Here is a 13,724-nt window from a genome sequence, read left to right as displayed (position 1 = left end):
GTTCGGAGCTGGTCGAGGCATCCAGAAAAGCGCCAGAAAAGCGCGAAGAGCAGTCGAAGAGAGGGCGTTGAGAAAGCCGCAAAAAGAGAATTTGAGGCTAGCAAACCACTTCGCTGCTATAACTGCAATGGTGTCGGGCACTTTGCGGCTAAATGTACGAAGCCGCGAGTGGTGTTCTCATGCGTCGATGATAGCGTGAACTTATAGGTGCTTCGACCGTATTTGCACCAACTGCAGGTAAATGGGAAACCCTGCAGAGTGCTTCGGGATAGCGCTGCGACGATGGATGTTATCCACTCATCATATGTCACAGCAGATGACTTCAATGGTGAAGTGGCCTAGATCAAACAGGCAGTGGAAGAACACAGTGTCTGCCTACCAATGGCTACAGTGAGGATTTGCGGGGTGCCAGTGCTCGCAGGGACGGCACTGCGAGCACTGGCTTACATCGTACCCTGTCTATTTGCAGAACGTGTCTATACTGAAACCCGTGCAGCTACCTCGACGCTCCTGAGCTGACAAGCAATCTGCATCAAGTCATATCTTCGCGCCTGCGCTCCGTACCCCCCGCCTCCTGCGTTCAGCGCCATGACTGGCTCCTAGGCTACTTAAAAGAAACTTCTGTGCCTGGCCCGTCTTCTTGGCAGCAGTGACGGCACTGCGAACACTGGCTTACATCGTACTCTGTCTATTTGCAGGTTAGGTTACAGCATTCTTCTTAAGTGAGACTAGTTGTGCCTTATTGCTGTCACTGCTGCCACATTGATACCGTGTTTTCCCTGCTGTTCGTGCCAATTATCTTGTGCTTTACTATGCCTTCTGAAATTGAAAAACTTCGAGAAGAGCTGAAAAAAGAATTTCGTAAAGAAATCGCAGCGACGCGCAGTTCACTAGAACGTGATCTGAGCAACGACTCAAGAGAGCTAACCAAAAGTGTAGAGCATTGCAGTGAAGAGTATGATGATTTGCTAGTCAGGTGTTCTTCCTTGCAAGAAGAAAATAAGGAACTGAAATCTGAAAACGCTGCAATGTCATCTGAATGTCACGAACTGTGAAAGCGATGCTCTGACCTTGAACAACGATTAACAAGTCTGGAGCAGTACACCAGAAATCGAGATCAAGGACCTTCCAGCTGCATAACGAGAAAACCTTCCGAACATGTTGGAAAAAATGGGAGAAATGATCAATGAGCCAATACTGGAAAGTGATGTTGATGTTTGCCACCGCGTTCAGACGAAGAACAAGACTACCCCAAATATAGTTGTCCAATTCAAAACTCGAACAAAGCGCGACACTGTACTAGCGAAAGCGAAAAAGGCGCAGCTTACATCAGGACAACTTGGCTATAGTGGTTCAGACACTGTGTATGTAAATGAGCACTTGTGTCCATCCCTCAAAAAACTGCTGGGTAGCGCAGTAGCCCCCTTCATGGATCACTGCCTTGTCGTGGCGGAGGGGCTTGCGAAACTCGATGAAGTCGTGAGCTGTGCTGTGTAGGCCACCCAAGATAGACAGGTCACGGCAGAGAGTTCTGACAAAATGTGATTCACATAAAAAAGACAAAGATCATGGCGCCTTGCCCTATCAAGTCCTGGAGCATCAATGGACAAGAAGTGGAAGCTGTGACAGATTTTCTCTTCTTGGGCTCCAAGATTACCTCGGGAGGAGACTGCAGCCATGAAATTAGGAGACGCCTGCTTCTGGGAAAGAGAGCAATGGTTAGCCTTGACCGCCTAGTAAAGAGCAGGGACATTAGTCTGCCAACCAAGATCCGTATAACTCGTGCTATGGTCTTTCCAGTTGTGATGTATGGATGCGAGAGTTGGACTGTGAAAAAGGCTGACCGCCGAAGAATTGACGCCTTTGAATTGTGGTGCTGGCGAAGACTCTTGAGAGTTCCTTGGACTGCCAGAAGATCAAATCAGTCGAAACTGTCGACCATAAACCCTGATTGCTCATTGGAGGGTCAAATTCTAAAGTTAAAACTCAGCTACTTTGGTCATCTGATGAGAAGAGAGGAGTCGCTGGAGAAAGATTTGATGTTGGGAAAGGTTGACGGTCGCCGGAGAAGGGGTAGGCAGCGAACGCGATGGTTAGATGGCATCCTCGAGGCACTGCAGATGAAGTTATGTGATGTTAGGAAGATAGTGAGAGACCGGAAAGCGTGGCGTGAAATGGTCCATAGGGTCACGAAGAGTCGGACACGACTGAACGACTGAACTGAACTGAGCGCAGTAGCACGGAAAAAGGAACATGGTTGGAAATTTGTTTGGACAAAGAATGGGCAAAGTCTGCCCAGAAAAACTGAAACATCGATTATTGTGCGTATCTGCTGTATCCAAGACCTGGATAAGATAGCTTAAGTGCTTCCAATACATAACCAAAAGCCGCTGTCGAAAAGATGTGCAAATTCTTGCTGCCTTCCGACCTATGTGCCGAATCTGCTCAGAAAAAGAAAGCTGTCTCTTTCTTTCACCTTAACGCGCAATCTCTGCGAAGCAAAGGTGATGAGTTGGAAGCGTTTTTCTGCACACTGAATTTCCGTTTTGACGTTTTAATGATAACAGAGACTTGGTATCAAAATAGTAGCGAAGCTATGCACCTGTCTGATCACAACACATACCTGCAGAACCGCACAGATAAACGAGGAGGCGGTGTTATGATAGCGTTGGCAAAATCTTTCAAATGCAGCATTCTGGATGTCTTTACTGTAACACACGAAGATTACGAAGTGCTTTCGCTACAAAGTGGCAGAAATGCTTTCTCTGTTATTTACCGGCCTCCCAAAGGAAACGTCTCGAATTTCGCTGTTTTCCTTAATGACTACCTGCAATGGATAACAGTAAACAAGCTCAACCTAGTTCTAGGTGGGGACCTTAACATAGATTTTTTATCTTCTTGTGCAAGTAAACTTGAGGTTGACTACAGATTGCAGAGCAATGGATTTACCAATGCCATAAATAAACCAACACTGCTTCAGACAGCGACGGCAATTGATGTCTTCATTAGTAATTCTCCAGTTGACTGTGTTCACTCAGGAGTCATTAATGCCCAGATAAGTGATCACCTGCCCATATTCATGTTTGTAGACCGCTTATCCCCTCAAAAACAGTGCACGGTTCCTGCTGTACAATATCGGCGTATAAACGATGACACATTATACTCCTTTAGGGAAATAATCGCGGCCGTGAATTGGAGTGTTGTGCTCAGCGAAGATGACCCAGTAAATGCTTATAATACATTTATTACTTCATTTAGGTCTATTTATGAACGCAGCTTTCCACTTGTCACTTTCAAAAAACCTTCCAAAGCACGTAAGCCCTGGATGACAACTGAATGTCTTCGGATGATAAAACGAAAAACAGATCTTTATAATCGTTTCATCCAAAGCAGAATGCTGGATGATCTAGCGAGCTTTAAGACTTATCGAAACCGAGTAACGTCCTTTCTTCGTCAAGCAAAACAAGAATATATGGAAAAATTATTTAATCCAGCTTTACTAGAAAGGAGTGACCTTGTGTGGAAAACTATAAATGAAGTTTTAAACCGTGGTCGACAAGCTGACGGCATGCTGGATATCTTAGTAGACAAGGAACGACTGAGCGGAAAAAAACTAGCAGATAAATTTAATGAATACTTCGTGTCCCTGGTAGATGATAATCCTTGCCCACAGAATGTGAAGTGCCTTGACTCGCGGGTTCCTTCCACAGCATACTTGATGCCAACAGATTCCACTGAAATTAAGAACTGCCTGTTGGCTCTGCGCAACAGCAGATCACGGGACATAGATGACCTTAAAATTCTGCCAGTAAAATATGTAGTCGATATAATTAGCCCAGTATTGGACTCCATCTTTAATTGCTGCCTCGAACATGCAGTCTTTCCCGAAGGAATGAAGATTGCCAAGGTAACCGTTCTCTTCAAAGGTGGAGACCAAAATCAACTGTCAAATTATCGTCCAATATCTATTCTGCCCATATTTTCGAAGTGTTTTGAAAAAATTCTGTATAGGCGAATGTCCACTTTTTGTGATAAATATAACATACTAACACCTTTTCAACATGGCTTTAGAAAAAACTTTTCGACAGAGATCGCACTTCTAACCCAAAAAGAACTAATTTTAGAGTAGTTTGAACGGCAACTTCTTCGGCATTTTTGTTGACTTTTCAAAACCTTTTGATAGAATCAATCACAAAACAATGTTAGCCAAACTTGAACATTATGGTTTTCGGGGGAAATTTCTTGAAATGATTACCTTCTACCTTAGTTCCCGTGCGCAGCAAGTGACCATAAACAATGAATTATCAAATTTCAAACGCCTCTCTTCTGGCGTTCCGCAGGGTAGCGTTTTAGAACCGTTGCTTTTCCTCCTTTATGTCAATGACATCGCATGCATAAGTAAGATTCCAAGCTTTGTAATTTATGCTGATGACACAACTCTATTCTTTAAAGCCGCACACATACAAGACCTTGAACAACAAGCCATAGCTTGTCTGCACCTTCTTTATGAATGGTCTGAATGCAATTCGCTAATTATAAACACCGAAAAAACCAAGGCTGTACTCTTTAGGCCTCGAAATAAACTGATTTCTTGTCCGCCATGTCTCACACTCCACTTAAACACTGGTTCATCGCTGATTCAAATAGTCCATTCGGTCAAAAGCTTAGATGTGATTTTTCATGAAAACATGTCATGGGATGAGCACATCGAAATGGTTGGGGACAAATTGTCGAAGGTTGCTGGTGTTGTATCCAGAATGCGATTTTTATTGCCGCAGCGTATTAAACAGATGTTGTACAATGCACTATTTTCTTCTGTTCTTAATTATTGTTTTTTGGTGTGGGGTACCACGTCATTTACCAATATTAAACGGATGCATCTCATTCAGAAGAAAATTGTTCGTAGTATGACCAATTCTTCGCGATTTGATCACACTAAACCGATTTTTGGGGCACTTGGCATCATCTCCATTCACCAACTGTATGACACCATACTTTTTAGGAGGTACAAGACTAATATTTTAAAACAGAGCTCATTCATGACGCAGCTGTCTCCTTTCAAAGCAAAAGACCAAAATTATTCTACTCGCGCTCGTTTCACATGGACTGTGCCAAAAACTAGAACCAATTATGGTCGCCAAATGTTGCGCTATACTCTTCCTTATTTGCTAAACAATGTACAAGTAAACTAATGTATACAAAACACTATCAACATCACTGTGATTTCTACTTGTTTTGTATTATTGGTAATGTAAGTGTTTCACGTTCTGTTTTATACAATATTCATATGCACCTAGCTGCTATTATTGTATTGTAGAGATTTTACTTATAACTAATGCTTGTTTGTGCATACTGCTGCCAACTCTTTGTAGGGTGCGTCGACCTCTGTCAAGCCTTTTTCTGGCTTTTTGTCGGCGCACCTAACATCTTCACGGTGTTGAATAAAATTGAATTCAATTAAATTTGGAGAGCTCATAACTGAGGCCGCTGTTTCAAATGCTCTCCCATTTCAATACCCTTACCCTTTCATGAATCGGTTGGATCTATTGCTGCGCGCGAGAGGTCAGAAACTCGGAAGCGGATCAGTACAGGCTCTGACAAGGTTCAAAACCCGCTTAATCGTCCCTCAGCTGAGCCAGATCCCCGAACGTGAGGAAGCGAGAGATGAACAAGATGAACTAACACTAGAAACAAGCGCTGAGAAAGAAGAAATAACTGGATCTCAGATTCAGATCTACACACGTACGGAGACTGCGATCACACGGCAATCAGATGAGGAAGAAAGCGCTGAGGGATCTCTATTATCCCCGGCTTCATAGAACTTTGACCGTCTATTGCAAGTGAATATAGAGACTCTAATATCGGAGCAAAGGCAGGACCCTACCTTAGCAAAACTACACGTCACAGCCAAAGAGTGCATTGCTAGACGCAATGTAACTTTGCATGAGAAAGGAGGAATATTGCACCGATACTACCTGGACAGAAAGGGTAAAACACTTGATAAGTTGATAGTACCTGAAAAGTACAGGGCTGACCTTCTGAGTTTGTGTCATGGGAGCAGCTGGTCAGGGCATCTAGGCATTAACAAAACGAAGGAGAGGCTGTTAATGGAGTACTATTGGCCAGGATGTTTCAATGACGTAGAACGTTACCTGAAATCTTGCGATGTGTGCAAGCGAGTGGGCAAGCCGGGAGAGACTTGGAAGGCACCCTTGAAGATCGTGCCTTTGATCTCTGAGCCTTTCCGCCGATTTTTAATAGATGCTGCGGGTCCTTTGCCCAAGAGGAAGTCAGGCTACAGGTATCTCCTTACTATGCTATGCCCAGCCACGAAATTTCCCGAGGCCGTTCCTTTGAAAGAATTGAGCCCTTCCGAAATAGTTGATGCTCTGTTGTCATTGTTTGTGCGGATAGGGTTTTCGGCGGAAATCCAAGCGGATCAGGGTACGATCTTCACTAGCAATTTAACGACCAAGTTTTTGGAGAGATGCGGAGTGAAGCTGATACACAGCTCCGTGTATCATCCTCAGTGAAACAGCATGGAAAGCGACTGTTGCGCGCTCTTTGCTATGAGCACAAAGAGGATTGGGAGCACTGTCTGCCTGCCACACTGTTCGTTTTACGAACAGTCCCCCACGAAGCCACCGGGTTCCCTCCCGCAGAACTCGTGTACGGAAGAACACTCCGCTCCCCACTTCGAATGCTGAGAGAAATGCGGGAGGGCACAGGCGAGAGCCAGACAGTCGTAGAGTACGGGCTTAAACTGTTAGGCCGCCTTAATGATACCCGAGAACTAGTGGGCCGGAATATAAAAGCTGCCCAAGAAGCTTCCAAAGTCTATTACGACAAAGGCGCCCTCGGCCGACAGTTCAAAACGGGTAATCGTGTCATGAGCCTCAGACCATCGCGGAAAAATAAGCTTGATGTCCACTGGGACGGTCCAGTGGAAGTTGTACACAAACTATTAGAAACGAATTACGCTCTGAAGGTTCCAGGCAGGGGAAAAGAAGTGAGGATATATCATTGTAACCTGATGAAGCCGAACGTTGAACGGAGCGGAATCGCCCACTTAACGCTGAATGAACCTGAGGAGCCAGTTTGCGAAGTTCCCTATTTGAAGGGAAATACCGACGACCATAGCAGCGTGGACCAAATCATGGCCCTCTCGGTAAACACCGAGCTCCTTAGTACCTGTCAGGTAGAGACTCTAAAGCAGCGATTTTGGTGACCTGTTTAGCAGCCGCCCAGGGAAAACGCATCTCTTTACACACGACATTGAGTTCACGTCAAAAGAACCAATTAGATCAAAGCCGTACAGGGTCTCATCACGACAGAAAGAAATACTGGAGACCGAGATTCACCGTATGCTAGCATTGGGGGCTATCGAGCCAGCGGAAAGTGACTACACGTCACTTCTCATTATATTGGAAGCACCGGGAAAGGATCCTCGATCATGTGTCGATTACCGGAAATTGAATGCTATCACTAAGGATCAGCTCTACCCAATACCAAACATTGAAGAAAAGGTGGAAAGGATGAGCAACGCGAGGCACATTTCCATGCTAGAACTCGTGCGGAGATATTGGCAAGTTCCCCTCTCCGAAAGCGCAAGGAGGTATGCCGCTTTCATCTCCCCAATAGGCACATTTAGCCCACTCGTGCTTAGCGTTGGCCTGAAAAATGCGCCATTCAGTTTTTCTAAACTCATGGACATCGTCCTGAAGGATATGCAGGGCTTCGCCCTATTTTATTTAGATGACGCAGCAATTCCTTCTGATACCTGGGAAGAACATCTAAAACATCTGAGAAGCGTGTTTTCACGATTGCGTGATGCCGGGTTAACAATGAAGGCGGAAAAATGCCGGTTTGGCTGTGCCCATGCGACCTACTTGGGCCACATTGTAGGCCAGGAAACACGGCGTCTGTCAGAGTTAAAGATAACCCCGATTGTGGAATTTCCACAACCACGATTCAAAACGGACATTCGATCCTTTCTGGAAATAGTCGGGTATTACCAGCGGTACATCCCAAACTACTCCCAGCTGGCTAGTCCATTAACCGATGCCCTGCGGAAAGGAGCCCCCAATAACGTTCTTTGGGATGAAGCGAAAGAAAACTCCTTCAAGAGCCTGACACAAGTGCTAGTGTCGCGACCCGTGCTTAAGGCGCAGGATTATAGAAAGGAGTTTGTAGTTCAGTGCGGCGCCAGCGATAGAGGAACGGGTGGTGTTTTAAGCCAGGTCGACGGCGACCATGAGGAGCATCTAGATTCTGTATGCCAGCCGTAAACTAACCCGCAAAGAAGAAAGCTACAGCGCATCGGAAAAGGAATGCGCATGCTTGGTATGGGCGGCACAGAAGCTCTCGTATTACCTACTGTACGGGGCAAAGTTCGTTTTTGAAACTGACCACTTCCCTCTGACATGGTTGCGACAAATGTCCCCCAAAAATGGTCGTTTGCTCAGATGGAGCCAAGCACTCCAGCAGTACAATTTTGCAGTACAGTATAAAAAGGAAAAACTTCACGCGAATTCCGACCGTTTGAGCCGGCTGTTATGAGGAGATAATTATCTATGATCACCTCCTGTTTTGATTGTTTCGGAGCGGTCCATGTGTCGCTACTTCAGCGGGACCATGTATTCGTGTTTTGGTGTTCAGACAACAATCAATTACTTTCTAGGGTCAAGTGTTTCTGTGCTTTGAAAAGAAAGCCTGGTGGGTGTGCGCGAATTCTGGACGCTTGCACGTGGAGCAGTGCCTTGTTGCACGGAATGTCCTACGTGTGCTTTCTTTCCATTGTTTGTGTTTTGTGGTAACGTTTTTACCCGGAGTTACAAGCCAGGGGTTCTACCCGAGCCCGGGCATCACCGTGGAGGTCTCCCCATCTCTTCCGGGTCAGCGGTTGTGAGCGCTGGCCCATCGAGATTCTCCTGGCCGCGGAGAGCTGTTGAGTTCGTGGACCCCGCTGTTTGCCGGACGAATTCCACCCGGAAACCCGAGCGTTCCCAGCCAGCCGTACCGTCGATGCCTCGAGGAGACGACGTGGCGCCAGCAGCCGGCATTTGTGGCTACAGCGAAAACACCATTCTTCATGGCTACGTTCTCCAGCAGCGCATCCAGAGCGCCATCCGAGACGGGTATACAAAGGTTGGGACGATGTTGGCAGAAGCGGTAGAACACATCCCACTCTCCCTTCGTCTTGTACCTACGAAACTCGGATACTTGCCCGAGCAGCGATTGCCTCCCTGCTTGAAATGATTGAGGCACAGGACGGCTGCGCGTGTGTTCGTGTGAGAACAACAAATTCTAAAGAAGAGCCCCCAGCAACGGGCTTGCACCTATCCGCCTCTTCGACTGTTCGCAGCGTCAGCGCAGAAGGAAGAGCTCCGCCCATTGGTGGAAAAGGGCGGGATCTGAAGGACTGAACTCTATATAAGAGCGCCTGACCCCATTGTTCCTCTTTTCCCCCTTCGTGGTCTCTGTCGTTGCCATGTGACGTCTACTCTTTGTGTTAATAATGAGAATAAAGTTCTCTTAATATTCTCTGTTCCTGAGCCCATGTCTCTTCTTACCTACTGTGGGTCAGTCCCCCAGAGGACCCGAGCCACAGCCAATGCAAGACCTTCGACACGCGTGTGCCTCTGCATAAGAGAACATCGGTTCTTTTACAACTAAGAAATCGGGCCACAGGAGAGTTATGGGGGCCTTTTTAATGGTGTTGATTGCAGATGAAGGTCGTAATGTGAGTGCTTCTTCGTTTTACAGAAAAAAAGCTGTTATCACAACAGCATGGCAGGGCAGTATGACGAATGTCGTCTGGACGTTGCGGTGTTTATGGTTTTGGTGTCGCATTTTGTAACGACGGCAACATTGGCGCAGAGCTTTTGGATCATACCAGCTGCGAAACTCCGCTGCAGAAAGTGACCAAATTTTGTGCGCATTTTGGGTGTTAGTAAATTGTTGCGCCATCTGCAAGTGCTCAAACCAAGCTTTTTGCTATTGCCGTTATTGTTTTTAATTTAGATGCAGTTTCTGTTAATGGCCGCTGGTGCCGCCACCATTCATAAACACCCGAATTTTGACCAATCAAAACAGCTGTTTTTTCATACATGGATCCTATGGTAGGGTGTCTAGAAGGGGAGGTGTGAAAACCGGACAGGAAAAGCTGGTCTGTTTCGCGTGATTGCCGCGTGGCAGCGCTGTTGTCAGCGGCGCCGTCAGCTCGCGCGGCGCGTCTGCTTGCGCGAGCAAGGACGAGGCTGTGGTCGAAACGCGTGCTATTGAATGTTTCGAAGTTTTAGCAGGCACCGCAGGTCTTTAAACATTATAAGGCTGAACTAATACTACTGTTGACATACACATAAAGAGAAACAACAGTATCTTTGGGCGTCTGAGCGAATTTCGCGCGAGTTTTCTGCTAGCCGAAAGCACATATTTTACGAATTTATTAAAGCCAGTCAATTTTTGTGGAGCTTAACTACGACGGAATGTGTTCCGCACGATAATATACGCAAAGAATTTCCTTTTCTCCTTGGTGAACGCGATGGCTATTGCCAGAATCACCAGATTCTTGCGCACGTTATTTTTTGCGGCGGGTGTTATCACGCTCGAAAGCTATTGAATGCGATTCAACCTACCCGAGCATTACTAAACCATCACAAACGTGTTGTTGAGAGGTTTCAGAGCCCTTCCAGCTACTTTTTTCTCGAATATTCGCTGCTCGTGCTGCGGTAGGTGTCATGCAGCCTACGTAAACAAAATTAAGCTTGTTGCCCGTACAATAGCAAGATCGTGTGCTGCAACCAACATTCGTGCATTTTGAATATGATACAAGAACGCAATAAAATAATGCAACGTGTTCCTGGACAAGCAAGCTCTATTGGCACACAGCAGAATGTATTCGACCAACTTCGCTGTTTACTTCACATCACACAAGAATTTGTTCTTTTGCCTTTTTTCATTTATTTCTTGATTTAGACCCTTCAAAAGAAAGTGGATTCTGGTGAGGCAGAAAAACCTAACTACCGATTTTGTGATTTCAACACAATGTTCCACACAACCAATCTGTGGCACGTTTCAGCTCACTTTCTGCAGTATGTTGAAAACAAATCTATAATGCAGACGGGTTCTGCTGAATTCATGTGTCAGCCTGTTTTCAGGAGTTTGAATCAAATTATACAGTGATGACAATGGGTACAGTCCCCCACCCAAGTACCACTCTTTACAAGCATCAGCTGGAAGATCTCTAGGGACACAGTCTTTCTCTACAAGGCAAGCCTCCCTGCATGCTATACAGTTTGTCGACAGCACACGCTTCCTGGCCACATAGCCCGCAAAATAATATACCAGGCGAGCGTCGCTTCGCTTTTCGACATAGTCTGTGTGGTCTACCGCGACCTCAACAGCATCCAGGGGGACTGCATCATCTTGACTCTCAGTTTCAACAAGTTCCTCATCTGCAGAAAGTCCAGAAGTCCTGCTGGCACACTTGTGGGACTTTTTGCAAGGCTATAAAAGGTCAAGCCCCTGCAAATGTTCAAATTACAATTAAAAATGTGTCAAAATTTATTGTATAGATAGAGATGGTACCTGATAATAACAATGAATTGAGCAGGGGTTGGGTGATCATTCGCACCGCTGGCCTGCCGTACTATCCCGAAAGAGCGCTCGAGGCACTCCTGGCTCAGATGAGATGTCATCAGGTACCTGAAGCCGTCTTTTTCGGTTAGGTAGTTGAGGAGGGCCTTCGTTGAGTCTACTGTAATGCGCAGACCTCCGATGTACTTTTGCTCATGAAGCCAAGACCCTTTGCATGGGCTTCCCACTTGTCTAGGAATTCTAGAACTGCATCTAGTGCAGCTACCTTAGCACTGGCTGGTCTGAAACAGTACAAATTTATGCCCTTTGTTTCATTTTCTTATGACAGAAATGATATAGAAAAAAGACCACGCTGCAAATACCTTAATGCTTCTGCAGGAAATCTGGAAGTTATCGCCTCAATGAGATGAGTCATCATGGCAATAAAGCTCCTCGTTGGTTCCAGATTGGGGTACTGCTCCTCAATCTTTTCCTTGTAGAAGTCCATCGCATGGAGTACTGGACTGCTGAAGACCTAAAGTGCAAAATTCACCCACATTTTTTCGAACCCATTCGGGTATATGTGTGCCCGTGTTAATTTCGGAGCAACTCTCAGGGCAACGGTGGTGCTGTCTAGCTTCCAAGTGGTAGCAACATGATCCCAGTGCACCTGCAACATGAAGCATTTATTAGGCCAACTTTAAATCATCAAACTACCAAAAGCTTCTCAACCATACCCTGCCTATGTGCGTGTTGAATCCACGTTTCATCATGGCATTCCGCACACACTTGGCGAGATGCGGGAAGTCCGAGATGAAGTAGAGAAACCTCTCCTTGTCACATAGGTGAACCAGCTTGCACCGCACACCTCTGGAGCTTGCATGAATGCCGATGTGCCCCATTGCACGGTTCCATGATGCTCCATCACAGCAGATGTAATCTACGCAAAGGCCAGCTTTCTCACAAAGTACTGTGGCCTCCAAAATGATCTTGGTTAACAATGCAGCTTTGAAATTTCCTTTTGGTGAAAATACACATGTAGATGAAAGAAAAAAGCGAGAAACTGAATAAAAAGCATCATGCATGTTGCAGGTGATAGATACCAATAATCTGGGCCCATTTTCCCGCAAATGGTTGAAACAAAACAACCAGGACACGGTCAGCTCTTGTGTATCTGTCTCTTCAGTAAATGACCCTAAATTGATGAAGCCTTCAATATCCATCGATGATTTCATGTCAGGATGAGTCGAAAGTTTGATTTCATCGACCACTAAGCCACCATGCCGTTTTGTGTCGTCTAGTTCAGTCACCTTTACCTTCACACAGTCAAGAAGCTTCTGGTTGAAGCCATATGTTGCTTTGAATGCCTGAAAATGTAAAGAGAACTTTAGTAGCTCCTGCCTGAAATTGGAACTTATTGACACAAACTTTATGCATTTCTGCAGGCACACACGACTGGGGAGAGCAAGGATTTTGTGGCACTTCAAGTGTTCATATAAACGAGGGCTCTTCAATCTCAGAATGATACATTCCAAAAGCCATTCTTTGTGATACTTGCACCCATGAAGGGACCGCCGTCTTGCAGCTTCATTGCAAGTGCGCACAGCATTCTGTTGTTTGCTGGGAAGCTGACTGATCTAGAAAAGGAACATATGCAATCAGGCAGTGTGTTGCATGCGGACACCAAAAACGGAAATTAGAGGCTGTATCTTTTGTTCCAGAACAGTTGATTCTATTGCAGAATTTTCTTCTGGAAGCCTTTGCAGCTCATCACGCATGATACGTACCTTCCTGTTTCGGCGTCTCAAGGTACGCACAGCATGTCTCAGTCTTGTTTTTGCACAGCACAAAAGTGGCCGCTGTACTTTTTTTAAAGCGTAGTATGCGCATCACTGAAATTCTTTTACTCTTTTGCAAGCAGAGCATTGTTGCGCCACATGATTGGATATCCCTGCATTAAAAAGCGCATGAAATTAGCCCACACAAAACAACATTGCAACTGCTCGTTGCATTTGAGCGTACCTGCCATGAACCTCTATTTAGGAATTGTATGTAAAGAGCAATGTACCCTGTGAGAGAGATCCATCGCAGGCACTGGCATGAAGACTTCCCCCTGACGATTTCGTGATACTAGACAGGTCTACCTG

At 45.7% G+C, this 13,724-nt stretch overlaps 3 pseudogenes; 1 reads left to right on the top strand and 2 right to left on the bottom strand.

The window, feature by feature from the left end:
- The first annotated feature begins 282 nt into the window (after positions 1 to 282).
- Positions 283 to 9,732, top strand: LOC146187799 (uncharacterized; annotated as a pseudogene).
- A 1,655-nt stretch (positions 9,733 to 11,387) lies between these two features.
- Positions 11,388 to 12,350, bottom strand: LOC146187798 (uncharacterized; annotated as a pseudogene).
- Positions 12,351 to 12,428: 78 nt separating this feature from the next.
- Positions 12,429 to 13,445, bottom strand: LOC146187797 (uncharacterized; annotated as a pseudogene).
- Positions 13,446 to 13,724: the final 279 nt, after the last annotated feature.

The sequence above is a fragment of the Amblyomma maculatum genome, chromosome 5 (assembly GCF_055883805.1).
Source record: "Amblyomma maculatum isolate TAMU_Amacu chromosome 5, ASM5588380v1, whole genome shotgun sequence".
NCBI lineage: Eukaryota > Metazoa > Arthropoda > Arachnida > Ixodida > Ixodidae > Amblyomma > Amblyomma maculatum.
The sequence above is the reverse complement of the archived record's forward strand: the minus strand, read 5'-3'. Positions and strand labels throughout refer to the sequence as shown.